This window comes from Meriones unguiculatus, chromosome X, assembly GCF_030254825.1.
Source record: "Meriones unguiculatus strain TT.TT164.6M chromosome X, Bangor_MerUng_6.1, whole genome shotgun sequence".
NCBI classification, from domain to species: Eukaryota; Metazoa; Chordata; class Mammalia; order Rodentia; family Muridae; genus Meriones; species Meriones unguiculatus.
Genome location: NC_083369.1, coordinates 35,919,264 through 35,946,265, shown reverse-complemented (window position 1 = coordinate 35,946,265; position 27,002 = coordinate 35,919,264). Strand labels below are relative to the sequence as shown.

Sequence of the window (27,002 nt, the reverse complement as noted above, 5' to 3'; positions counted from 1 at the left end):
TGTGATGTGCCACACCCAGTGGCCAATAGTGGCTTTTCGTGTGATGTGTCACATCCCAGTGGCCAATAGTGGCTTCTTGGGCAGTGCTCCAGCTTCAGACCTTGTGGGTACTACTGACTGTTGAAATCAGTGACCGAGCTAGAGCTTAAACTAGGCTAATGCCTTCCTGATTCATCTTCCCTTTGATGATGCCCACACACCTAAGCAGGTCCTCATTGTGGAGCTTCAGACTCTGTCTTTGACACATCTAGGTGCATGAATTCTGCATAAAAATGCCGTGTAATCAGTCTGCAGCACTAAGCAAGCACATCCCATGATATACTTGCACCCAACTGCAGAGCAGTTCAGAGCATACCCAAGGACCACGAATTGCCCACAGCTGTATCCTACTACACACAGGCCTTTTCACAGTGGGATGCTGCCAGTCAGTGCAAGGGAGAGACAGATGGACAAGAAGAAAGAAGGAAAGGAAGAAAGGAAGTATGAGTGACAAAATGCACAAGAGAGAAAGAAAGAAATGGAAAACTTAAGAGAAAGAAAGAAAGAAAGAAAGAAAGAAAGAAAGAAAGAAAGAAAGAAAGAAAGAAAAAGTAAATTCAATTCATCTAAATGATACTACATCTACTTCTTAAACAGAGTCTTCATGCCAGTTCTAGTAACAAGGATGAGACAGTTGTGATTTTACTAATGTACAATGAGTTCCCTGATTTCACATGGGATATCTACATTCCTCAAGTAGTTTGAAAACTCTGAAATGTAGCTTCTAAAGGTCAACAATAATAGTTGTTTGGAAGAATATTTTTGTGTTGTCTCAGTTACTTTCTGTTGGTGTGCAGACACCACTACCAAGGCAGCTCCTAGAAGAGCTTACCTGAGGTCTACAGTTTCAAAGAGTAGGTAGGGGCCATGGCCACCATGATGGGTGCATGGCAGCAGAAACGCAGGTATGGAATTTGACCAGGTGCCGAAAGATTAAAGCTTGAGGCACAATCATGAAGCAACTGAGGATGGTATGGCAAGGGCCTTTGAAGCCTCAAAGCCCACCCTCAGTGACACATGTCCTCCAACAAGGCCACACTTCCTAACCCTTTCCAAACAGATTTAGCAACTGAGGATCAAGCATTTAAATATATGAATCTAACGAGGCCATTCTTATTCATGCTAACTTGTACATGTACAGCCTGAGATAGGAAACCATCCTTTCTATTTTGGTGATATCTTCCATCTCACCTATAACAACTGATATACAGGCAAATAAAAGATTCACTCTGGAAGTAACTGAGTCACAGAATGGTGTCACAACGCCAATGAGAACCTATTTTGAGACTTGGGTCCTGCCGACTTTAAAACAATGATTAGAGGAATGAACTGCTGTGCTGAAATGAGACCTTGGTAAGAGTGCTCAGAGTGCTTCCAAGTGGCAAAGACAGTCTTGAACAAGTCCACACAGCAAAGCAATTCTTTCTAGATCCGCAATGGCTATTTATCTAATCAACACTCCTCCTAGTCATAAAGACTGGACTTTGTTATGCTCTTCATATGGCAGTGAACTTGAGGAGAAATTCTTGAATTGATTAAATGTGTGGACAAGGGTGAGGAAGATTTCGAGGGACAGTCAGATGCTGCTATGATGAGGGTCTCTGGACCCTATGGAAATTCCCCGGCCAAGGAATGTGCGGAGAAGATATGGCAATGACAATGCATGCTGTGATGGGAACTCTACAGGACTGAGGTACCTACCTGGGCTGAGCAGATACTCTAATGGACGACTAGTGGATGAACGGGAAAGGAGGACAAAGAGCACAGAGGTGTCCCACACCGTTTTGTAAAGCATCCAGGAGCAGGCCGTGCAGGCTGATGTTGTTGGCAGAGAATAAACTATGGCAAAGGAAGGGGACAGAGCCAGAAAGCAAGGTGGGTTGAGCAGCTGTAGGAAAGGGAGTGTCAAACCAGTAGGTGGCAGGAACGCAGAGAGCACCTTAGAATCCCAGGTGGGGAGAAAAAGGATACCTGGAAGAAGTATGACAGGATACCAGGCTTCACAGTAAGTGGAAAGAGAGTCTATAGGCTAATGGTTGGGGAAAAGGACACAGAAGCAACAAGGAAGAATGTTATCAGGGAATTCCACCACAACTGGCTCAACAAGAGACTCAGAGCCCTCTCATGTCTCTCTCAGAAGTGTTTGTTTGTTTGTCTGTTTGTTTGTTTGTTTGTTTGTTTTTCTGGATCATATGAAGAAACCAAGAATGATGTAAATGGCCTCTTAGTCATTTCCCTTCTGCTGCTCTGATAAAACAGCAAAAGTGATACTAACTCAGGGGTAAAAGTTTTTATTTGGCGTACAGCTCCAGGTTTCCATCCCTTAAAGGCAGGAAATTCAAAGCATGTCACCTACAGTCAAGAGCACACAGAGAATAAGCGCAGGGATCCTTGTGGCTTGCTTGCTTGCTATGGTTGACTTTCTTTTACACATTCCAGACGCCTTGCCCAGGGAGTGGCACCACCTGCAATGGGTTGGGTCTTTTTACATTCACTAACAATAAAGATTGTTAGTGAACAATCTGTAACCCCTACAGAAATACCACAACGTTATTTCAATAATTTCTCAGAAAGACTATTTGAAAGTCAATGAATTGAACTGCAAAAGAATTATACTCAGCAAGGTCACCCCACTCCCTAAGAACAAGTGCCACATGATTTCTCTCAGATGTAGGTCTTAGCTTCAAAATTTTGTTTTGTATGCTTATTCTGGAGTCAATGTGAAAACTAAGAAACAAGAAAGAGGCTATCAGGTTGGGGGAAGTTGGCATAAATGGATGGAAAATAGTAGAACAGTAGTAAAATCAAAGTAGAGAGCAGAAATCCTAGCATCATGAAGCTTCAAGCAGTTTGTAGAGTGATGGAATGGGGAACGGAGGACTCAGGGCAAGTGTTAAACAAGATGAGTTGGGAAGAAAGAAGCTCCCTGAGAACCTATGATCTTACAGCCCAAGTAAAATATACAGTAGGAGGAGGCAGTGGAACACATGTGATGATTAAGGAGGTGAGGGGGATACCGGGGGTTAAAAGTTTAAGCGGAAATGGGGAAAGGGAGTAGGGTAAAGAAAGTGGAATTTTCTAAAAGGGAGGCTAAACAGAGATACTGCATCTGGGTGAACAGAATTTTCCCCAGAAACCATAGGTCATTAAACAAAAATCTCAGCAATGGACATGTTACCTCTCTATGGCCAGGGCAGCCCCAGAGGTGACCAGAACAATACAGGCTATTGCCACTGCTCCAAACCCTGTAGATGAGACACTACACACTTTTGTTGCAGGGCCTAGGGAAATCAGTCTTGAATGCAGCAGGAAACTCTTCCAGTTGGTTAATGTTCATAGGACACAGAAGGTGTTATGCTGGCTGTCATGAGGGACCAAGGCACGAGTGTTCCTACCCATAGATGGACCCTATACCATCTATATTATACCATAATAGTGGCCTGCTAGGCACGAGGAGTCAACTGGTGCAATAGTGGCAACTCTGTTCCCAGGGATAATCAGATGTTCTCCTGATTGGGTCTGAGGTCAGAATGTAAGAGCCAGATTACAGGGAGGAGCACTGTGAAATGCTGTCCCCTGGTGATGGCATGGCTGATGCACATGTGAACTCACAGTAGCTCTGGCTCCCTGCACAAGACCTGGACAAGATAAAGCCAGGGCAGAGTCTTGGGGGAGGGGGGGAGTTGTGACCTTACCTTTAACTAAGGAACTTTTGGCAGCCGACTTTTGCTGGAGAGGAAGAGTCACTTCTCTCTGGTAGATGGCCCTTGGTCAGTTACCTGTGACCCAGGGGATGACTCCCACGGCTCTTGATTTGCACTAACCGAACAGAAGGGATTAAATAGGACCATACATATATAATAGAAAGGAGGGTATAAAGATTGAAAGGGTATGTGTTGGGAGGGTATGTATCCAGGATAGAGTTTCAGGGAGAGGTTACAGGTGAATATGACCAAGACATGGCATCCACACACTTCAAATAATACAAAGTAGGTTTGTGTGTATGTGTGTGTTTGTTTTTGGTTTGGTTTGGTTTGTTTTTTGAGACAGGGTTTTTCTGTGTAGCCTTGACTGTTTTGGACTCGATTTGTAGACCAGGCTGGTCGTGAACTCACAGTAATCCCCTGCCTCTGCTTCCCAGAATGCTGGTATTACAGGAGTGTGCCACCAAGCCCAGCTACAAAATAGTATTAAAAAGAGACTCTCTCCTCAGGTTCTTCCATGTCCTGTCGGTCTACAGTTAAGCTAACCTGCACAGACCACAAACTGCCAGTACCAGAAAGAGAGAGAGAGAGGGGGAGAGAGAGAACAGCTTACCAAACATTCCATCAGACACCTGAACTTACTCTGCTGAACACAGTGGTCTGACAAAGAGCTATAGTCCCAACAGCTGGGGAGAATCAAGGCTACACAGAATTCTAGCTGAAATATAGGCCAGGCCCTTAACGTAATTTTCTCATTAGTCTTACTGTTCTTTCTTCCTTGGAACTTGCGCATAAGAATGTCAACTAGTTCCTTGTGATCAATAGCAGAGCAGAGGTCTGGGATTGTGCTAGAAATCTACACACTTTCCTTACACTCTCCATGTTTTGTTTTACTCAGTCATCAGGAAAACCCTCTGAAGCCATTGTTCTTTAGCAGGCATACAGACAATTACAGGAGCTTTTGGTCTTTGCCTTTGGACTACCACTCTCTTTGGTGAAGAGAGCAGACTTGCATGCACAGGTCTAAGGGTGCTAACCTTGAAAAGAAAGGCCAGCATTCAAACACAGGTGACTATATGCAAAAGCAAATTCTGTGGGTCAAGAGCACCGAGTGTTTGAAGTACATCTAGGACCTAGAGTCTAGGTACATTTTCTCCAAAACCTACCTGTTCCTGTCCCAGAGGAAGGAACGGCACATGTTGATAAGCCTCTTATCTCTTGATTAAGAAAGGCAAAAGCACTTACTCATTGCCTGATGAGGTATGTCCAGAAAACCTTTGCAATGCTCCCTCCTCACTGTTATGCTACCATGCAAACCATGCTGTGCTACCCCATCTAGTTATTAGAGTGAAGACTGCTGAAGCTGAGATGCCAGCTCTTCAGCGCAGACATCACTAATGCTTTCCAAAGTGCTTTCACACAACCCCAGTTTGCTTTCAGTTTTTCCAGCAAGGATCAAGAAGAAAGCTCCAGCTAGTTCGTGCCTTGCTGCTTTGTTGTTCATGTTTATTTCTGTCCTAACCATAGAAGGTGGGGTACCGTTCTTCCTCCCTGTTTGCCTGTGGAGACATTTCTGGAACCCAGTTCCTCCTACCTGCTCCTAGGAAAGTCTCCTTGTTGACCCTACCCCGTGCTTATGTTGCACAGTAAATCCATGCTGAAGCAATCCTTAAAATCCTGCTCTGGCTCCAAAGCCACTGCAGCCAGCGAGGAGACTTCCATGAGTGCATCTGGGACAGCTCTCTTGCCATTGTGGGGATGGAAATGAATGCCTCCGTGTGGGCAACAAGTGAGAAGGAAGGAGAGGCTATGTGGCCATAGTTCCTACCTCTATAGCGTGAGGGTCCTGAAAGGCCTGGCCCTTCTTACTCCTCTTCGAAGAATGGGGGTGGTGGTTGTCTTCCTCGTTGTCATCTCTCCTCCTTTTCCTGAAAACAGTTTTCAAAGGGAGAGGAAAAGCTGTCATTCAGCATCTGATCTTTTGGATGCTTAACTTGAAGCCCCAGGCCAATACCTAAATCTGGGGTCTTATCTAGGAAAGCACCAGGCAGTGCTGCTCTGATGGCTCCTGCAGGCAGATGCCACTAGGCAGTGGAGAAAACACACCAAACAGGAGCTCTGGCTACACCTAAAACCCAGTTTCAAGTTCCCCAAATCAGCATCTCATTTCCAACCTACTGTTTGTCACTAGAAACATATAGAATTTTATCAGCAAAATGTAAAACTCTACCTAACTAGACCCATTGTCTTCACCCACTGAAATGACAGTTGCGGATTATACGGATTTAAGCCCTGCCATGGGGCAACTCTCAATATACCTGCAGCTTCTGGCGCCTATTTCCTCTTATGTCCCTTTGGCCCGTGGCTAAGAATACTGGACAGATACTTTTTTGTGTACTGTCAGGTCATTCCTGTCGCTATAACATGAAATATTATGCCCCTGTAGCTAGTTCACTTTACTGCCAATATGACACCATGGCTGATTACTCCGTTGTCTCAAAAGTGTTTTAATGCTTCATTCCATTATATCTTCCTCCCCATTCCCACTTTCACAATTACTAAGTTTGTGCCATTTGACATTACTATTCCTGCATATTCTTCTTATGTTATATGCATATTCATACTAGCTCTTTAATTAAAGACAATTGCTAGTTTTCAGACATATATTTGAGTTCACTTATTTTCCCCTAGTTTTCAATCTTGCTTTATTGTGTGAAAGAATACTTCCTAGTCAGATATCACATTTATTTTAAAGACTTTTTTTTTTTTGAGACAGGGTTTCCTCTCTGTATCCTTGGCCAACCTCGACTCACATTGTAGACCAGGCTGGCTTCAAACTCATAGCAATCCACCTGCCTCTGCCTCTGTGGATCCTTGGACTACAGGTGTGCGCCACCACACCTGGCTCTATAAAGACTTTTCAATTAAATTGTCTCTAAAAAGTGAAGCTGAATATAAAAAGCAGATAGATAACATGTTGTTCACGGACACTATTGGCTGAATGTATTCGTACACTTCTAATTTTTCCGTATTTATCACTTTACAATGAGCTGAATTAAAGTCCAGAAAAATTTACTGAATCAGTAACAATGACAAACCTTTTTTCACTTATTATTTATTGTAAAAGTTTCTTTAGCAGAGCAATATTTCATGATGTTGAAAATAATGAAATACTTCAAGTCTAAATCAAATAAAATTATCATGGTACAAATATTATATGTATGAAATTATTCAGGAGATTTGTTTATAGTGTTATTTCATAAAAATAGCATGTGTGTGTATTTCATCATGTAGTTATGTAAAGCAGACCCACTTCATATAGTTTTAGCTGCACGTAGAATTTGAAAGACTTTTGGAATATGATAAATTCTTTTTTTACAATATTTTGAAAAAATATTTATTTTATATTCACTTTACATCCTGGTTGAAGCTCCATGCCACCTCACCTCCCAACTCCACCCTCTCTTCCTCTCCCTTTTCCCCTCCCTTATTCCTCAGAAAAGGGAACCCCCCTTCCTGTCCATACCAGCTCATCAAGTCACATCAGGACTGAGCATATCCTCTTCCCCTGTGGCCTGGCAAGACAGTTCTGCCAGGTGAAACAGCTAAAAAAGCTGGCACCAATGTTCATTTCAAATGCAGTCCATGTTTCTTACTTGAGGACCCACATGAGCCCTAAGTTGCCTATCGGCTATGCTTTGTAGGGTGGTCTGGATCCAGTCCATGCACGGTCCTTTGTTGATGCTTCAGCCTCAGTAAGCCCTGCTGGACCCTGGTTAGTTGGCTCTGTTGGTCTTCTTGTGGAGCTTCTGTCACTTGCAGGTCCTTTTCTCTTTTCTCCCACTTTTCCACAAGACTCTCTAAGCATCACTCAATGTTTGGCTGTGAGTCTCAGCATCTCTTTTGAGGCTCTGCTGGATAGTGTCTTAGAGAACAATTCTGCCAGGTTCCTGTCAGCAAGCTTAGGAGAGCATCGTTCAGAATGAAATCTACCAATAAATGTGTCCATTTCCTTTATACTACTCAGCAATCAAAAATGAGGAAATCATGGAACTTGCAGGCAAATGGTGGGATCTAGAAAAGATCATTCTGAGTGAGGTATCCCAGAAGGAGAAAGACACACATGGTATATACTCACTTATATAACCTATAAGATATGATAAACATAATGAAATCTATACACCTAAAGAAGATAAGCAAGAAAGAGGACCCGGGATAAGATGATCAATCCTTACTTAGAAAGACAAATGGGAGGTGCTTTGGACATGGGAGAAAACAAGTAACAGGACAGGAGCCTGTTACTTGCAGAGGGCCTCTGAGAGACTCAACCTAGCAGTGTATCAAAACAGATAATAAGACTCACAACCAAACCTTTGGTAGAGTGCAGGGAATCATATGAAAAAAAGGGGAGTTAGTACGATGTGGAAAGGATAGGAGCTCCACAAGGACCAAATATATCTGGGCACAGGGGTCTTTTCTGAGACTGATACTCCACCAAGGACCATGTATGGATATAACCTAGAACCTCTGCATGGATGAAGCCTGTGGTAGCTCAGTAACCAATTGGTTTCCCATAGTAAGAGGAACAGGGACTATTTCTGACAGGAACTCAATGGTAGGCTCTTTGACCCCCCCCCCCCACAACGGAGGACCAGTCCTGCTAGGCCACAGAGGAGAACTTTGCAGCCAGTCCTGAAGATACCTGATAAAACAGGGCCAAATGAAAGGGGAGGAGGTCCTTCCCAATCAGTGGACTTGGAAAGAGGCAGGGAGGAGATGAGGGAGGGAGGGTGGGATTGGGAGGGAATGAGGGAGCGGGATACAGCTGGGATACTGAGTTAATAAAATGCAACTAATAATAAAAACTAAAAATAAATAATTTAAAAAAAGAAAAAATAGATTTTCCAATTTTATGGAATACAGGCTTTTGATTTTTTTTTAATTTTCTCATTGTCTGTTGTTAAGTCTCCTTTTTCATTAATTTGAATACTCTCCCTCTGGTTTTAGTTAGATTTGCTAAGGGTTTGTCTATCTTGTTGATTTTCTCAAAGAACCAGCTTTTGGTTTCTTTGATTCTTTGTTTTGTCCTCTTTCTTTACAACTTGTTGATTTCAGCCCTGAGTGTCATTATTTCTTGTTGTGTACTTCTCTTGGGTACATTTGCTTCTTTCTGTTCTAGAGCTTTCAGGCGTGCTGCTAAGTTATTAGTATGGAATCAATTTCTTTATGAACTTTCCTCTTAGCACTGCTTTCATTGTGTCCCATGAGTTTGGATATGTTGTATTTTCATTTTCACTTAATACTAGAAAGTATTTCTTTCTTTATTTCCTCCCTGACCCAGTGGTCCTTGAGCAGAGAGTTGTTCAGTTTCCATGAATTTGTAGGCTTTCTGTTGTTTCTGTTGTTGTTGAGTTCCAGCTTTAATCTATTGTGGTCTGATAAGATACAAGGGGTTATTTCAATTTTCTTATATCTGCTAAAGCCTACTGTGACTAAGTATATGGTAAGTTTTGGAGAAGGTTCCATGAGTTGCTGAGAAGAAGGTATATTCTTTTGTGTTTGGGTCAAATGTTCTGTAGATAACTCTTAGGTCCATTTGATTAATTATGCCTGTTTCTTTATTTCCGTGTTTAGTTTCTGTCTCGATTATCTGTCTGTTGGACTGAGTGGGGTGTTGAAGTCTCCTACTATTAATGTGTGGGTTTCAATTTGCGATTTAAGCATTAGTAATGTTTCTTTTACAAAAGAAGGACCACTTGCAGTTGAGGCATAGATTCAGAATGAAGATATTTTCTTGGTGGATTTTTTCTTTGATGATTATGAGGTGTTCTTCCCCCTCTTTTTTGATTAAAATCTATTTTATTAAATACTAGAATGGCTATTCCAGCTTGCATATAGGGTCCATTTGCTTGGAAAAACTTTTTTTTCCAGCCCTTTACTCTCAGGTAGTGTTTTATCTTTGTGGCTGAGCTTTGTTTCTTGTATGCAGCTAAATGTTCTGTTTATGGATCATTTTAGTCTGTTAGTCTGTCTTTTTATTGGAAAGTTGAGGCTGTTGATGTTGATAGATATTAATTACCAGTGGTTGTTACTTTCTGTTATTTTGATGTTGATGATGGTAGTGTGTGTGTGTGTGTGTGTGTGTGTGTGTGTGTGTGTGTGTTTCTGTTCTTTTGGTTTTGCTGATGTGGGGTTATTTATTTCCTGAAGGAGTCTGGTAATTGGAATTCTGCCTCCTGGCCTTGGCAGATTCGGGTCTTATCCATAGTTCTATTTCTCACAGAGTGTCCTTGGTGGTCTCTGCAGGCGGGGTGCTCTGAGTCTGAGAAGTAGATAGCAAGCTCCCTGCAACCTTGGGAACCAGACAGCAAACCTTGAGTGTAACCTTGAGTGAATTCCTGCATGCCTTGCCAGGTGGCACAGATGTGTTGTTACTGTGAAAAAAATTTGCTTGTACCCTTTGCTTTGTAAGTGTTGTTTGCACATTCAGAAAAATGAGAGTTGATCAGGAATCTGTCTTGCCTCCATTCTTCGAGTTCTCTGTCCCCCAATTTTCACTCCCTCTTTCAGGTGGACCCTGTTCGACTAGCCCATGGGACGGGTCAATTTCCTGTGTTTTTCTGGGTGTATTTGGCCTCCTTGGGTTGGAGTTTTCCTTCTAGTATATTCTGTAGGGCTAGATTTGTTGATAGATGCTGTTTAAATTTGTTTTTGTTGTGAAATATTTTGTTTTCTCCCTCTATGATGATTAAAATTTTGCTGAGTATAGTACTCTGGACTGACATCTGTGGTTTCTTAGTGTCTGTAAGATATCTGTCCAGGCCCTTTCTGGCTTTTAGAGTTTCTGATGAGGAGTCAGGTGTAATTCTGATAGGTTTGCCTTTATATGTGACTTGGCCTTTTTTCCTTGAAGCTTTTAATATTTCTCTTCATTCCATACATTTAGGGTTTAAATTATTATTTGAAGGAAAGATTTTCTTTTCTGGTCCAACCTATTTGGTGTTCTGTAATCTTTCTGTATGTTTATAGGTATCTCTTTAGGTTGGGGAAGTTTTCGTCTATGATTTTGTTCAAAACCTTTTTCTGGGCTTTGGAGTTGGGAGTCTTCTCCTCCTTCTATTCCTATTATTCTTAAATTTGGTCTTTTCATGTTATCTCAGAGTTCTTGGATGTTTTGTGTTAGGAGCTTTTTAGAATTAACATTTTCTTTGACTGATGTATCACATCGTCTACAGTGGAGATTCTCTCTTTCATCTCTTGTATTCTACTGGTGATGCTCGTGTCTGTATTTCCTGTCCTCTTTCTTAGGTTTTCCATCTCCAGGATTGCCTCAGATTGTATTTTCTTTGTTGCTTCAAATGTTTAGGTCTTGAACAATTTTGCTCATTTCCTTCTACTTTTTGATTGTAGTTTCCTGTATTTCCATACAGGACTTATTCAGTTCCTTTACCTGTATGATTGTGTTTTCCTGTTTTTCTTTGAGAGCTGTATTTTCCTCCTTTAAGGTCTCTATCATTTTTATAACCTCAGATTTAAAACCTTTTTCTTGTGCTTCAGGTGTGATAGTGTCTCCAGTGCTTGCTTTGTTAAGACCACTGGTTTCTTGCGGTGTCATATGGCCCTGAGTTTTGTTGCTTGTGTTCTTACATTGGCCTCTAGCCATCTGTTTGTCTCTAGTGTTAGTTGCTTGTGTCCCAGGTGGGTCAGACATTTGGCGAGCAGACGGAAAGATCTAAAGATATGGAACGCTTCATGAATACATGTGTCATTCTTGCATAAGGGCCATGTTAATCTTCACTGTATCATTCCAATATTAGTATATATGCTGCCAAAATGACCACCACATAAATTCTTTAAGTATAAGTTTTTGTGTTAAGTGATCATTGCCACAATTTTAAGAACATGTTACAGATAAGGATATTGCAGCCAGTTCTGAAGATACCTGATAGGCTAGGGTCAGATGGAAGGTGAGGAGGACCTCCCTTATCAGTGGACTTAGAGAGGGACAAGGAGAAGATGAGGGAGGGAGGGTGGGATTGGGAGGGAAAAAGAGAGGGGGCTACAGCTGGGATACAAGTGAATGACCTGTGAATAAAATAATAATAATAATAATAGTGAAAAGAATGTGTTAATAAACTAATGTATTAGTCAATATACTTTAAAATTTTTAATAAAAATATTTAAATGTCATTTGTATCTTTATTTCTTTCAGTTTCTGCATACAGATACTTGTTATTGCCTGTATGTGGTGGTCAAGAGACAACGTGGTGTAGCTGGTTCCTCACCGGGGTGTGATAAAAATCAGATTAGGTTTCATCAGGAGACCTGATAGGCTAGGGTCAGATGGAAGGGGAGGACAAACTCTCCTATCAGTGGAATAGGAGAGGGGCATGGAAGGAGATGAGGGAAGTAAGTTGGGATTGGGAGGGAATGAGGAAGGGGGCTATAGCTGAAATACAAAGTGAATAAACTGTAATTAATATAAAAATTAAAATAAAAATAAAAATCAGATTATGAGGCTTGGTGGCAAGTGCCTTTAAGCATGTTTATCATTTCATATTTTCCTACATGCATATACTTTGTTCTTGTCAAATCTACCATAAAATTTCTCTCTTATCCCTCCTGCCACCTCTCTCTCCCAACTTAATGAACTTTTTCAACATCTCTGAATCCATGTAATGCTGGTGGCATATGTACAGATGTAAGCACATCTACTGGAGCATGGATCACCTCTCAGAAGCCAAATTCCTAAAGAAATTGGATTCCTCCCCAGGAACCATCAATTGCTAATAGCACCTCAGCTAGGGGCATGAATTTATGAATTGCTTTCTAATCTGTACTGAGATTTTGACTGGTTTAATTTCATGTAGGTGTTGTACATGTGGTCTCAGCTGCTGTTGCATTCATGTGAGCAACATTTCTGCCACGCCCAGCAAATGAAGCTTCCCTACAAACTTCCTACATCTCTAACTTTTACAAGCTTTTTCCCTGATGATCCTGGAGACATGGAAGGGACAGATTCATGATTTCAATGTCCCATTCAGGGGAGAGAATTTGAAGCTTCTTATTCCTTTTATGTTAATGAAAAGAGGCTTCTGTGTTCATTGCCATCTACTACAAAAGGAGGCTTCTTTTGACTGTTGAGAGATGAACTAATGCACTAATGCCTGGAAATAAGAGAAGTTAGAAGCAAGTTCAATATTATGTCCATTAAGCAGGATAAAATATAATATTAATAGTATAACAGTAATAATATCAGGATAATTCTTTCTTAAGGCTGACAGTACTTTGGTTGAAGGCTTACTCCTCAATAATTTAAACACCAGTGTCTGCAGAACACCTGAGCCATTATAAGTCTTGATTTTCAGCAGGAGGGAGGACCAGAACTAGTGAGCACTCACAGGTTTGATATTTCTGCCTCAGGATGCTCAGTTCCTTGAGGCTAACATCCAAGCTCTAGGGTCTGCAGTGTTGGCACCTTTGGCTCCTGACAAGGGCTATTGCCACAGGCTCAAGACCACGATGTCCAAAATCCTTGGCTCTTCCAGGATCCTTGAACACTCTCAGGGAGGTAGACCCCACCCTTTCTCATCTTTGCCTCCTCACGGGCTTCTCTCTTCCTTCAGCATTAAGACTCTGCCTCCACCCAGGATGATCTTTTCTGGTTCCCACCATTCGCCTGCAAATTTCATGATTTCATTGTTTGTTTGTTTTTAATTCTTTATTAATTACATTTTATTCACTTTGTATCCCCCTTGTGGTTCCCTCTCTCCTCCTGTCCCAATCCCTCCATTCCCTCTCCCTCTGCATGCATGCCCCTCCCCTAGTCCACTGATAGGGGAGGTCTTCTTTTCCTTCCTTCTGATCCTAGTCAATTAGGTCTCATCAGGAGTGGCTGCATTGTCTTCTTCTGTGGCCTGGTAATGCTGCTTCCCCCTTAGGGGGAGGAAATTAAAGAGCAGGCCAATCAGTTCATGTCAGAGACAGTCCCTGTTCCTATTACAATGGAACCCACTTGGATACTGAACTGCCATGGGCTACATATGTGCAGGGGTTCTAGGTTATCTCCATGAATACTCCTTGGTTGGAGTATCAGTCTTAGGAAAGACCACGGTGCCCAGGTTTTTTGGTTCTGTTGCTCTCCTTGTGGAGTTCCTGTCCTCTCCAGATCTTACTGTTTCCCACTTCTTTCATAAAATTCCCTGCACTCTGCCCAAAGGTTGCCCATAAGTCTCAGCATCTGCACTGATAGTCTGCAGGGAAGAGCCTTTCAGAGGTCCTCTGTGTCAGGCTCCTGACTTGTTCCCTCTTTTCTCCTTCTTCTGATGTCCATCCTCTTTGCCTTTCTGGATAGGAATTAAGCATTTTAGCAAGAGTCCTCCTTCTTGATTAGTTTCTTTAGGTGTACAGATTTTAGTAGGTTTATCCTATATTATATGTCTATATGAGTGAGGATATACTGTGTGCATCTTTCTGATTCTGGGATAGCTCACTCAGGATGATCTTTTCCAGATCCCACCATTTACTTGCAAATTTCATGATTTCCTTGTTTTTTATTGTTGAGTAATATCCCATTGTGTAGATGTACCACAATTTCTGTATCCATTCCTTAGTTGAAGGGCTGGGTTGTTTCCAGCTTCTGGCTATTACAGATAAGGCTGCTACAAACATGGTTGAGTAAATGTCCTTGTTGTATACTTTAGCATCTTTTTGGGTATATGCTTAAGAGTGGTATAGCTGGGTCTTGAGGAAGCGCTACTCCTAATTGTCTGAGAAAGCACCAGATTGATTTCCAAGTGGTTGTACAAGCTTACATTCCCACCAGCAGCGGAGTAGGATTCTCCTTTCTCCACATCCTCTCCAGCATGTGTTGTCACTTGGGTTTTTATTATTATTATTTTTATTTTTTAACTTTTATTAATTATACGTTATTCACTCTGTATCTCCCCATAAGCTCCTCCCTCCTTCCCTCCTAATTCCACCTTCCCTCCCCTTTCTTCATGTATGCCCTTCCCCAAGTCCACTGATAGGGGAGGTCCCCCTCTCCTTCCTTCTGATCTTAGTCTATCAGATCTCATCAGGAGTGGCTGCATTGTCATCTTCTGTGGCCTGGTAAGGCTGCTCCCCCTCAGGGGGAGGTGATCAAAAAGCAGGCCAATCAGTTTATGTCAGAGGCATTCCCTCTTCCCCTTACTATGAAACCCACTTGGACACTAAACTGCCATGGGCTACATCTGTGCAGGGGTTCTAGGTTATCTTCATGTATGGTACTTGGTTGGAGTATGAGTCTCTGGAAAGACCCTTATGTTCAAATTTTCTGGTTTTTTGCTCTCCTTGTGGAGTTCCTTTCCTCTCCAGATCTTACTATTTTCCATTTCTTTCATAAGATTCCATGCACTCTGCCCAAAGTTGGCCATAAGTCTCAGCATCTGCTTTGATAGTCTGCAGGGCAGGGCTTTTCAGAGGCACTCTGTGGCAGTTTCCTAACTTGTTTCCTGTTTTCTTCTTCTTCTGATATCCATCTTCTTTGCCTTTAAGGATTGGGATTGAGCATGTTAGTCAGGGTCCTCCCTCTTGATTAGTTTCTTTAGATGTACAGATTTTAGTAGGTTTATCCTATATTATATGTCTATATGAGTGAGTATATACCATGTGTGTCTTTCTGCTTCTGCGACAGCTCACTCAGGATGATCCTTTCCAGATCCCATCATTTACCTGCAAATTTCATGATTTCCTTGTTTTTCATTGCTGAGTAATATTCCATTGTGTAGATGTACCACAATTTCTGTACCCATTCTTCAGTTGAGGGGCATCTAGGTTGTTTCCAGCTTCTGGCTATTACCAAAAAAAAAGCTGTTACAAACATGGTTGAGCAAATGTCTTTATTGTGTACTTGAGCCTCTTTTGGATATATGCCTAGGAGTGGTATAGCTGGATCTTGAAGAAGCGCTTTTCCTGGTTGTCTGAGAAAGCACCAGATTGATTTCCAGAGTGGTAGTACAAGCTTACATTCCCACCAACAATGGAGGAGGGTTCCCCTTTCTCCACAACCTCTCCAGCATTCGTTGTCTCTTGAGTTTTTGATCTTGCCCATTCTGATGGGTGTAAGGTGAAATCTCAGGGTCGTTTTGATGTGCATTTCCCTGATGGCTAATGAGGTTGTGCATTTCTCTAAGTGTTTCTCTGCCATTCGATATTCCTCTATTGAGAATTCTCTGTTTAGCTCTGTTCACCATTTTTTAATTGGATTACTTGGTTTGTTGCTTTTCAGCTTCTTTGGTTCTTTATATGTTCTGGATATTAGCCCTCTGTCAGATATAGGGTTGGTGAAGATCCTTTCCCAATCTGTAGGCAGGTTTTTTTTTTTTTTTTTATGACAGTGTCCTTTGCTTTACAGAAGCTTTTCAATTTTATGAGTTCTCATTTATTGATTGTTGCTCTTAGAGCCTGTGCTGCTGGTGTTCAGGAAGTTGTCTCCTCTGCCAATGAGTTCAAGGATTTTCCCTACTTTTCCTTCTAACAGGTTTAGTGTGTCTGGTTTTATATTGAGGTCTTTTATCCATGTGGACTTTAGTTTTGTGCAGGGTGATAAGTATGGATCTATTTGCATTTTTCTACATGTAGACATCCAGTTAGACCAGCACCATTTGTTGAAGATTTTTTTTCCATTGAATGGTTATCCAAGAAGCAGAAAGACACACAGGGTATATACTCATTCATAAGTGGATATTAGACATATAATATAGGATAAACATACTAAAATGTGTACACCTAAAAAAACTAATCAAGAAGGAGGACTCTGATTGAGATGCTCAGTCCCCATTCAGAAAGGCATTCAGAAAACCCCATTCAGAGGATGGACATCAGAAAAGGGAGAAAACAAGGAAATGGACAGGAGCCTGCCATAGAGGGCCTCTGAAAGGCTCTACCCTCCAGGGTATCAAAGCAGATGCTGAGACTTATAGCCAAACTTTGGGCAGATTGCAGGGAATCTTATGAAAGAAGGGGGAGATAGTAAGACCTGGAGAGTACAGGAGCTCCACAAGGAGAGCAACAGAACCAAAAAATCTGGGCACAGGAGTCTTTTCTAAGACTGATACTCCAACCAAGGACCATGCATACAGATAACCTGCACAGATGTAGCCCATGGCAGTTCATTGTCCAAGTGAGTTACATAGTAATGGTAACAGGGACTGTCTCTGACATGAACTGACTGGCCTGCTCTTTGATCACTTCCCCCTGAGTGGGGGAACAGTGTTAACAGGCCACAGAGGAAGACAATGCAGGTATTCCTGATGAGACCTGATAAACTAGAATCAGAAGGAAGGAGAAGAAGCCCACCCCTATTAGTGGACTTGGGGCGGGGCATGGGTGGAGAAGGAAGATGAATTGGGAGAGGAGAAAGGAGGGAGCTACAGGGGGGAGACACAAAGTGAACAAACTGTAATTAATAAAAATTAAAATTAAAAACAGCTTTAAGGAAAAAAAAAAAGAAAATTAGAAATTGAAAAAAAAGAAAAAAAAAACTCTGCCTCCAAGAGGGAGAAAACAGGGAACAGGTCAGGAGCCTACCACAGAGGGTCTCTGAAAGACTCTACCCAGCAGCATATTAAAGCAGATGCTGAGACTCATTGCCAAACTTGTCTCCTCAGAAGACCTCTACAAGACTCATTTATACAGGTCACGTTCTTCCCACCAGGTCCTGGGTAATAAGTCCTTTCCTCACTGCCTACCCACCCTGGGTCAGTTCTCCCTTCCCACACCCTACCCTTCTTTCTTGCACTTAGGACTCTGTCCTCTAAGAACCTTTAGGAACTTCTAGGACTTAGTAAACCCCTTACACCTTGCCTCAACCCTCCCTTGTCACCCTACCTACCACAAGTTAAGAGGTTACCATGATGACTTTGAGACCTTTCTTCTGTGGCCATGAAACCTTTTGCTAGACCCATTCAAATGCTATCTATGACTCCACACTAATATTTAAGCTACCGAAAGGACTGCTGCAAGGACCCACTAGCTGGTTTGGGGCAAGGAAGGATGAAGATAGGTAAAGAACCTAAGGACACCACCTCCCCTGGCACAGCCATGATACAGGAGGTAAGAGCATCATTGCCCAAGAACAATAAGTGAATGTTTGAACATCTCAACAGTGGACCAGCTATAATCCGCCTCAGGAGGGCATGGCAATGGATGATTGCAAGGAGCATTGTGAGGTTCTTTGGAGAACTGATGCGACACCCATTCTCTTGATATACAAAGAGGAGAGAGGCTACTCTGAATCCCCAAAGACCCGACTGTTTATGTGGTTGAGCTTAAGGATTTCAGTCTGAATATTTTGGGGGAATGTTGGTTTGCTTGGTTTGTTTGATGTTTGTTTATTTGTGGTTGTTTTGGGGCAGGGTCTCACTCTAGCTGTCCTGGAATTCACTCTGTAGATCATGCTGGCCTCCAGCTCACAGAGCTGTCAGCCTTAAGTAGCTGCCATTCGAAAGCTTACCCAAATGCCTTGGTTGTAGCCAGGTGGCTTGGAACACTGCACAGATGCCTTGAGCAGGCTGCAGTGCAGAGACATATGCATGACAACTCTAGCTTTAGAAGGTGTTCTGCCTGCCAGGGTGTTTTCAAATAGCTTTAAGAGGTTTCTGTCTGGGTTTGCATTTTGGCATCTCAAGCCCGGGTCTCCACCTTAGAAGGTTGTGCAGCCATTTTCACCCAGGCCATTGGTGCAGTTCACAAAGCTCCTTTGGCATGAAGGGTTATGCAGTTACTGGTGCAAACACATTGCTACACCCCCATTCTTGCTGAATGAGATGGCAGCTTGATTCACTTTCTGGGTCAGGTTGCCCTCTGCTGTTGTAATATTAGGTCCATTAGAAAAATGTCCCTCGTGGTCTTTTCTTGCCAGTTTAGGGTCTGAGGGTTTAAGTTTTTCATGACCACCGTGGGCTAAGTTGGGTGCCTAAAGAGGAGATGGCAGCTGAGGCAGCAGACTCCTAAAAGCAGCATCTGTTGTCCAGGCAGAGGCAGCATCCCTTGTGTTAGCACCGATGGCAGCAAGGGGGCAGTGGTAGAGTCCTTGGGAGAAACAGGCAACAAAAGGAGAGGAGACAACAGAAAAGACAGAGGAAGCAGAGTCTTAATGCTCAAGGAAGACAGAAGGCTATGAGGAGGCAGAGATGAGAAAAGAGTGGGGTCTGCCTCCCTGAAAGTGTTCCAGGATCCTGGAAGAGCCAAGGATTTTGGACATCATGGTCTTGAGCCTGTGGCAATAGCTCTTGGTCAGGGGCCAAGGGTCCCAACACTGCAGAGTTTGGATGTTAGGCTTAAGGAACTGAGCATCCTGAGGAAGAAATGTCAAACCTGTGAGTGCTCACTAGTTCTGTTCCTCCCTGCTGAAAAAAAAAAATTAAGGCTTGTAATGCAGGTATCCCACAGACACTGGTGTTTAAGTTACTGAAGAGTAAGCCTTCAACCAAAGTACTGTCAGCCAAAAGTCTATGGACTGTTAAGCCTGGAGAAATTCCTCCACACTTGGAGGCTATAGGACTCGAGGTCTGCCATTCTAGACCATAGGCTTCCTTCAGACAGGGTTCCAGCTGTACTAATTCCAGAAGATCTCTTTCCCACCTACTTGCCATGTCTCCAGGTAGAGCAAAAAGTACCCTTGCGGTGTGCTTTGAAAAACTTTCTCATTGCTTTTTGTCTTCCTCTTGATATTCTAGCTCTTTGAGTTTCATCATTATCATCATCATCGTCATCATTATTCTGAGAGTCATTGGTCAAACTAAGCTTTTTGTTTAGAGACTCACCAGCCACTATTTTCCCCACACATTTATTCATGGAGAATAATCATGCTTCTATCACAGTGGAAATGTATTGAAGACAAATATAAAAATTCCCACTTGTTTATTTCTTGTGTCACAAAAGGGTAATTTTTCCACTCTTGTGTTTTTTAATTATTTTTATTTTTATTAAATACAGTTTATTCACTTTGTATCCTCCCTGTAACTCCCTCCTTCCTCCCCCCACCCAAACCCACCCTCCCTCTTCCCCACCTGTGTCCCTCTCCCAGGCCACTGATAAGGGAGGTCCTTCTCCCCTTCCCTCTGATCCTAGTCTATCAGGCCTCCTCAGGAGTGGTTGCATTGTCTTCTTCTGTGGCATGGTAAGGCTGCTCCACCCTCAGGGGGAGATGATCAAAGAGCAGGCCAATCAGTTCCTATAAGAGACAGTCCCTGTCCCCATTACTATGAAACCCACTTGTATACTGAACTGCCTTAGGCTACCTCTGTGCAGGGGTTCCAGATTATCTTCATGAGTGGTCCTTGGATGGAGTATCAGTCTCAGAAAAGACCCCTGTGCCCAGACTTTTTGGACCTGGCTCTTTCTCAGACAATTAGGAATAGCACTTCCTCAAGACCCAGCTATACCACTCCTAGGCATATATCCAAAAGACACTCAAGTATACAACAAGGACATCTGCTCAAACATTTTTGTAGCAGCTTTTTTGCAATGACCAGAACCTGGAAACAGCCCAGATGCCCCTCAGTTGAGGAATTGATACAGAAATTGTGGTACATCTACACAAAGGAATATTACTCAGCAATAAAAAACAAGGAAATCATGAAATTTGCAGGTAAATGGTGGGAACTGGAAAATATCATCCTGAGTGAAGCATCCCAGAAGCAGAAAGACAGACAGGGTATATACTCACTCATTAGTGGATACTAGACATATAATATAGTATAAACATACTACAATCTGTGCACCTAAGGTAGCTAATCAGGAAGGAGGACTCTGGCTAAGATGCTCAATCTCCATTCAGAAAGGCAAAGAGGATGGACATCAGAGGAGGGAGAAAACAGGGAACAGAACAGGAGCCTACCACAGAGGACCTCTGAAAGTTTCTACCCTGTAGGGTATCGAGGCAGATGCTTAGTCTCATAGGCAAACTTTAAGCAGAGTGCAGGGAATCTTATGAAAGAAGGGAAAGATAGTAAGACCTGGAGAGGACAGAAGCGCCACAAGGAGAGCAACAGAACCGAAAAATCCGGGCACTCTTGTGTTTTTGTGGTGCCTTTTTACATTCATGTGACATTTGTCCATTGGATAGAATGTAGCAGATTATGTAAATGACAGTAAGATCCGTGGTAATGTCTGAATGTATGTTAATCATGATTTATTGTACAGTAGAAAAGTTACCATGCAGACATTCAGGAAAAATACAAAAAAGAAATTAAATTTACTGACTTTTTAAAATTATTAATTTTTCTTTTATCCGTTTGAGTGTTTTACCTTTATTCATGTGTGTGCACTGTAAGCAGGACTTGTCCTCACATAGGCAAGAAGAACATGCCATGTCCTGTGATAATAGAGTTACAGTCAAAAACTACTATGTGGGTGAAATTATGATGCTGTGTGTATGTTTGTCTTGGTCCTCTTCAGGAGCAGAAATTGCTCTTAACTGCTGAGCTCTCTTGACAGCCCTTATATGAGTGCTTCTTTTGGCATTTCCCACTTTCTAAGTTCCTTCTTTTCTGGCTGCTGAAGCAAAGTGTTATTAGAACCATGCCAAACCAAGACATTTCATGTGATCTCTATTCCTTTCTCAGTACAGTGGCTGAGTAATACTTTTGATAGAGAGTAATCATAGTGGAGGTCAAATCAGCATACACTGCTGCATTTCTTAGTGAAAACCCCAGTGAAGCAATAAGACTCAAGGGCCCTTGAAGTTTCTAGAACTTTGGCATGCTATTTTACTTCTTGTCCCTCCCTTGATTCTACCCAAGGAATTGGAAATGTGCCTTTCATTTACAGTTTTTGGAGACTCAAGGATTCTCCAAACCAATAGCACTCCTACGGCTTGTCCATATTAAACTCATGCCTTACACTGAAGACATTCATCCCTTATGCCAAGGCAGCATGAAGGAAAATGTTATGCAAAGGAGAGACAGGTGCAGACTGGTTGCCAAAATACAGTGTTAACAGACTCTATAGGGATTCCTTTTGCCTCAGACCAACAGAAATCTGAAAACTTGTTCAGGTATTGGCATGTTTCAGCAAAGTTAGAAAGCAGAGAAGCAGAGCTACTGCACTCAGATGGAAAAGAGCCTTACCAAAGCACTGTTGCTGGGAGACAGGGCTGTAAAGAATACTGGAGTAAGTCTTTAAAGCCATTATCTTGAAAGTGTTCCAAAAGCAATCTGAGAGACCTTGGATGCAAACAAAAAACCCACAATGTTCAAAAATAGGCATGCCTAGACACAAAGACACAGACAGATACGCAGACATACACACACAGAGAGACGGAGTGTGTGTGTGTGTGTTAAGGAAGGTTCCAGTGTATAAAAACTAGATTGTGCTGTCAATTTGATACAAGCTAGTCATTTTGGAATAAGGACTGTCAATTGAGAAAATATCCCCATTATACTGACTTGTAGGAATGCCTGCGGTGTGTTTTCTTGGTTGATGATGTGATGGGGGAGGGCCCAGCTCACTGTGGCAGGTGCCACCCCTGGGCTGGTAGTCCTGGGTTCTATTAGAAAGCAGGTTGAGCAAGCCATGAGAAACAAACCGCTAAGAAGTACTCCTCCATGCTCTCTGCATCATCTTCAGAGTGCTGTAGAAATTAGGTTGAAGCTGGGCATGGTGGTGCATGTCTTTAATTCCAGCAATCTGGAAGGCAGAAGCACGTGGATCTCTGTGAGTTCAAGGCCAGCCTGGTCTGCAAAATGAGTCCAGGTCAGCCAAAGCTACACAGAGAAGCCCTGTCTCAGAAAAACAAAACAAAAAAAAAAAAAGAAGGAGGAAGAAGAAAGGAAGGAAAGGAGGAAGGAAAAAAGAAGGAAGGAAGAAAAATCAGGTTGAGTAAGCCATAAGGAGCGAGCCAGTAAACAGCTTTCCCTCATGGCCTCTGCTTCAGTTCCAGTTTCAGGCTCCTGCCTTGAGTTCCTTCAGTGATGAATCATCAGTGGACTGGGGAAGAGGCATGGGAGGAGAAGGAGGGAGCTCAGGATTGGGAGGGGATGTGGGAGGGAGGTACAGCTGGGATACAAAATAAATGAATTGTAATAAATTAAAAAAAATTTAATAAAAATTTTTAAAAAAATAGAAAAAAGTAACTTGAAAATTGTAAGCTGAAATGAATCCTTTCCTCCCAGAGTTGCATTTGCTCATGGTGTTTTGCCACAGAAATAGACACCTAACTATGACAAAAGTCCAAACACATGTATCTATGAATGGGTTTCAAATCCAGAGTGAGGTTGGAGAGATGGCTTAGCAGATAAGGGCACATGCTGCTTTTCCTGAAGACCTGAGTTCAGTTCCAGCATTCACATTAGGTGGATCAAAACCAGCTATAGCTCAAGCTCTAGGGTGTATGAAGTCCTCTGTTGGGTTCCTGTGTTCCACATTCATGAGTGCACATTCACAGACAGAGTCTCACATGTTCACATAAATAAAACAAATCTTTTACAACACCAGAATGGAAATAAATACCAGCAAATGTGTAACTACATCACTAGAAAATCTCAAAGCTGAAAAACAGAAAAAGATGATAAAACAAAAATAGGAAAGCATAACTTCTAACAGGTTTAGTGTGTCTGTTTTTATATTGAGGTCTTTTATCCACTTGGACTTTAGTTTTGTGCAGGGTGATAAGTATGGATCTATTTACATTTTTTTTTACATGTAAACATCCAGTTAAACCAGCACCATTTGTTGAACATGCTATCTTTTTTCCATTGTGTGGTTTTGGTATGTTTATCAAAAATCAGGTGTCCATAAGTATGTGGGTTTATTTCTGGGTCTTCAATTAGATTCCATTGATCCACCATTCTGTTTCTATGCCAGGACCATGCAGTTTTTATTACTATTGCTCCATTGTAGAGCTTAAAATCAGCTACATACTCACTTATAAGTGGATATTAGACAAATAATATAGGATAAACATTCCAAAATCTATATACTTAAGGAAGCTAATCAAGAAGGAGGACCCTGGGTAAGATACTCAAATCTTTATTCAGAAAGGCAAACTAGATGGACATCGGAAGAGGGAGAAAACAGGAAACAGGTCAGGAGCCTACCATAGAGGGCCTCTGAAAGACTCTACCCAGCAGTGTATCAAAACATATGCTGAGACACATAGCAAAACATTGGGCAGAGTGCAGGGAATCTTATGAAAAAAGGGTGAGATAGAGAGAGAGACCTGAAAGGGACAGGATCGCCACAAGGAAAGCAACAGAACCAAGAAACCTGGGCCCAGGGGTCTTTTCTAAGACTGATACTCTAAATAAGGACCATGCTTGGAGATAACCTATAACCCCTGCACAGAAGTAGCCCATGGCAGTTCAGTGTCCAAGAGGGTTCCCCAATAATAGGAACAGGGATGGTCTCTGACATGAACTCATTGGCTGGCTCTTTGATCACCTCCCCCTGAGGGGAGAGCATCCTTAACAGTCAACAGAGGAAGACAATGAAGCCAATCTTGATGAGATTGACAGACTATGGTCAGATGAAAGGGGAGGATGACTTCCCCTATCATTGGACTGGGGGAGGGGCATAGGAAAAGAAGAGAGAGGGAGGGTGGGATTAGGATGCAATGGGGGAGGGGGTGACAGCTGGGATACAAATGAAATATAAAAATAAATATGAAAATAAAAATTAAAAAGGAAGCATAACTTTAAGAGCCTGTGAAAAGTACTGAATGCTTCATGATCAATTTTGTTGAAACATTAGGAAAGGAGAAGAAAGGCTATGATGATGTCAAATGACATTGAACTGCTGTTGGCTAAAAGCAATCTGACAAATGTATAGACTTACAGTATAAGCCTTTATATCTAAAGCATCTTAGTAATCCTAAGAAGAAGAGACACATAGAGACACACAACTGCACACAGCATAAGCAACCTGTAGAAGACTATGGTAGTGATGAAACTATTTCTGGAAAATTAGGAGGAAAGTGCAAATTGCCTTTAGTAAGGCATTGATTCAACGGAGTCCAGTTTTCCCATCAGAAATCATGGGTATCCAAAAGAAATATTTTTCTAATCATGAAGAAAAGCACCATCTACTATGAATACAACATCCAGGGAAGGCATTCTTCGGATAAGTAGATGCAAAAAAAAAAAAAATCACACTGATGTATATGTGGGCAGGTGGGTAGAGAATGCTGGCTTACAGAACTACACTGTAGAAGGTCTTCAGACAGAACAGAAATGGTAGTACAGAAAACTTAGAACACCTGAAGTGAAGAATGAACAACAGAAATGGAAGTAATTTAGACAATCCAGCAATCTCTTATTCTGACCTTCCTTAAAAAGTCCTTGACAGCTGAAGCCAAAAACTTAAAACATTGCTTGACCAGCTTCAATGTTGTGTTGCTACATATATAGAAAAAAAGAAACCAAAGATACCATATGTTGCTGAGATTTTCATATTCCAAGAAAAGTAGTAAAAGACTGATTCTATGCAATCAATTCAGAATTAAATATTTGTACTTTAATTATGAGATGAGCTACTTTCAAAGGTTTGCAAAAGAGATACAATTAGAACTACAATCAGTTAGCTTTTAATGACATGAGAAATGTCCAAAGAACAAAAATAAGGCTTATTGCACTCAAAGAACTCAGTAAGTATGAAATAGAAATGAAGCCCAGACAAAACCAAGCTGTATAATCATCACTGCTAAAGATTGTTGAGAAAAGAGAGACCATACTGGACTCGGCATGAAATGCATCTTACATATAATACTATATGTAGGCTATAAATGAGAGCAGACATATTTGCAAACTTCAGTAATAACTGATACAAGAGATGATAATAACATCTGACAATGCAGACAGCACAACAAAGAAAAACCTCAGAGAAGATGAGGAGTAAGCCTGAACTAATGTAACCCTTGAATGTGTAGCCATTTGTGTCTGCAGTCACCCCCAAGTTAATGATTTGACAGAACTTGTGAAAATCATGAGGTAGCTGTTATCATGTTTAGGATTACTACAATACAATTATTTAAACCCAAACCAAGCAAGTGAAAAGGAACATGCAGCACATTCAGAAGAAAGTCCTCCCTTTGCGGAATAATTCAATGTATCTTTTTAGCAACAAACTGGGACCATGCACAAAATATTATGTATGAAAAGGAGTTTGTGACTCAGTGATCACATATGCACCATCTGCCTGAGACTTGTGAAAATCCAGTCAACCAGAAAGAAAATAGGTGTTCTCTTTAGTTTTTGATACAAATTGGAGGTCATCAGGGAAGATGAATCTTCTGTTGAGGTACTGTCTCTATCAGACTGACAGATGGCCAGGTTCATTTTGCACTTTCTTGATGGATGTTTAATATGGGAAATTCCAGTATCCTATGAGCAGTACTACCCCTGGGTGGATGGTCTAGGTTATGTAAGAGTGCAGGCTGAGCAAGCCATGGGGAGCAAGCAGTAATCAGCATTTTTCTGTGGTTTCTGCTTCAGTTTCTGCTTCAGGGTTCCTGCTCTAATTTCCCTTCATGATGGATTGTGACCTGTGAGTTGTTGAAAACAACAACAACAACAAACTTTTCCTAACTTGTTTTCAATCATTATTTTATTGCAATAAAAGCTAAATTAGAAAAATCATTATTTAGCATAAACCGCCACAAGTTAAATCACTTACAGATACTTATATAATGTGCCTTGTTAATAACTAGCTTGGTTCCTTTTCCATTGTAAGTTTGGCTTTCCTTGGGTCATCTCACAGGTATACAGGATTCTAAAGTTTCAATATAACACAATTTAGTTGTTTACTTTCTTGTTGATACATGATTGCATTGTTTGTAGATTTAAGTCACTAAAATTGAGGACTGTGTAACCATTATTGCATGTACACAAACAATGCTTAGCCTTCCCAGTGAAAGATGCTTGAATAAAACATGGTGATGGTTATACACCTAAAGAAGATAAACAAGAAAGAGGACTCGGGGTAAGATGACCAATCCTCAGTTAGAAAGACAAATGGGATGTACATTGGAGGTAGGAGAAAACAGGTAACAGGACAGGAACCTACCACAGAGGGCCTCTGAAAGACTCTACCTAGCAGTGTATCAAAGCAGATGGGGAGACTCATAACCAAACCTTGGGCAGAGGGCAGGGAATCATATGAAAGAAGGGGGAGTAGTAACTGGAGAGTACAGGAGCTCCACAAGTACCAAATATATCTGGGCACAGGGGTCTTTCATGAGATTGTTTCTCCAACCAAGGAACATGTATGGATATAATC

General features: G+C 41.7%; 1 protein-coding gene and 1 non-coding gene across 8 annotated transcripts in view; both read right to left on the bottom strand.

Moving 5' to 3' along the window:
* LOC110541859 (protein FAM156A/FAM156B-like) overlaps positions 1-27,002 on the bottom strand; it is a 98,350-nt gene that overhangs the window by 11,688 nt on the left and 59,660 nt on the right. For all 7 annotated transcript variants that reach the window (XR_009588349.1, XM_060374424.1, XM_060374426.1 and 4 more), the window contains 2 exons: positions 5,572-5,671; positions 3,735-3,858 (listed from right to left, as the gene is read on the bottom strand). The gene's annotated coding sequence lies outside the window, so the exon portion shown is untranslated. The remainder of the gene's footprint in view (positions 1-3,734; positions 3,859-5,571; positions 5,672-27,002) is intronic.
* LOC132650172 (U6 spliceosomal RNA) lies at positions 11,478-11,584 on the bottom strand. The gene has a single exon (XR_009588565.1). It is a non-coding gene; the product is annotated as a U6 spliceosomal RNA (small nuclear RNA).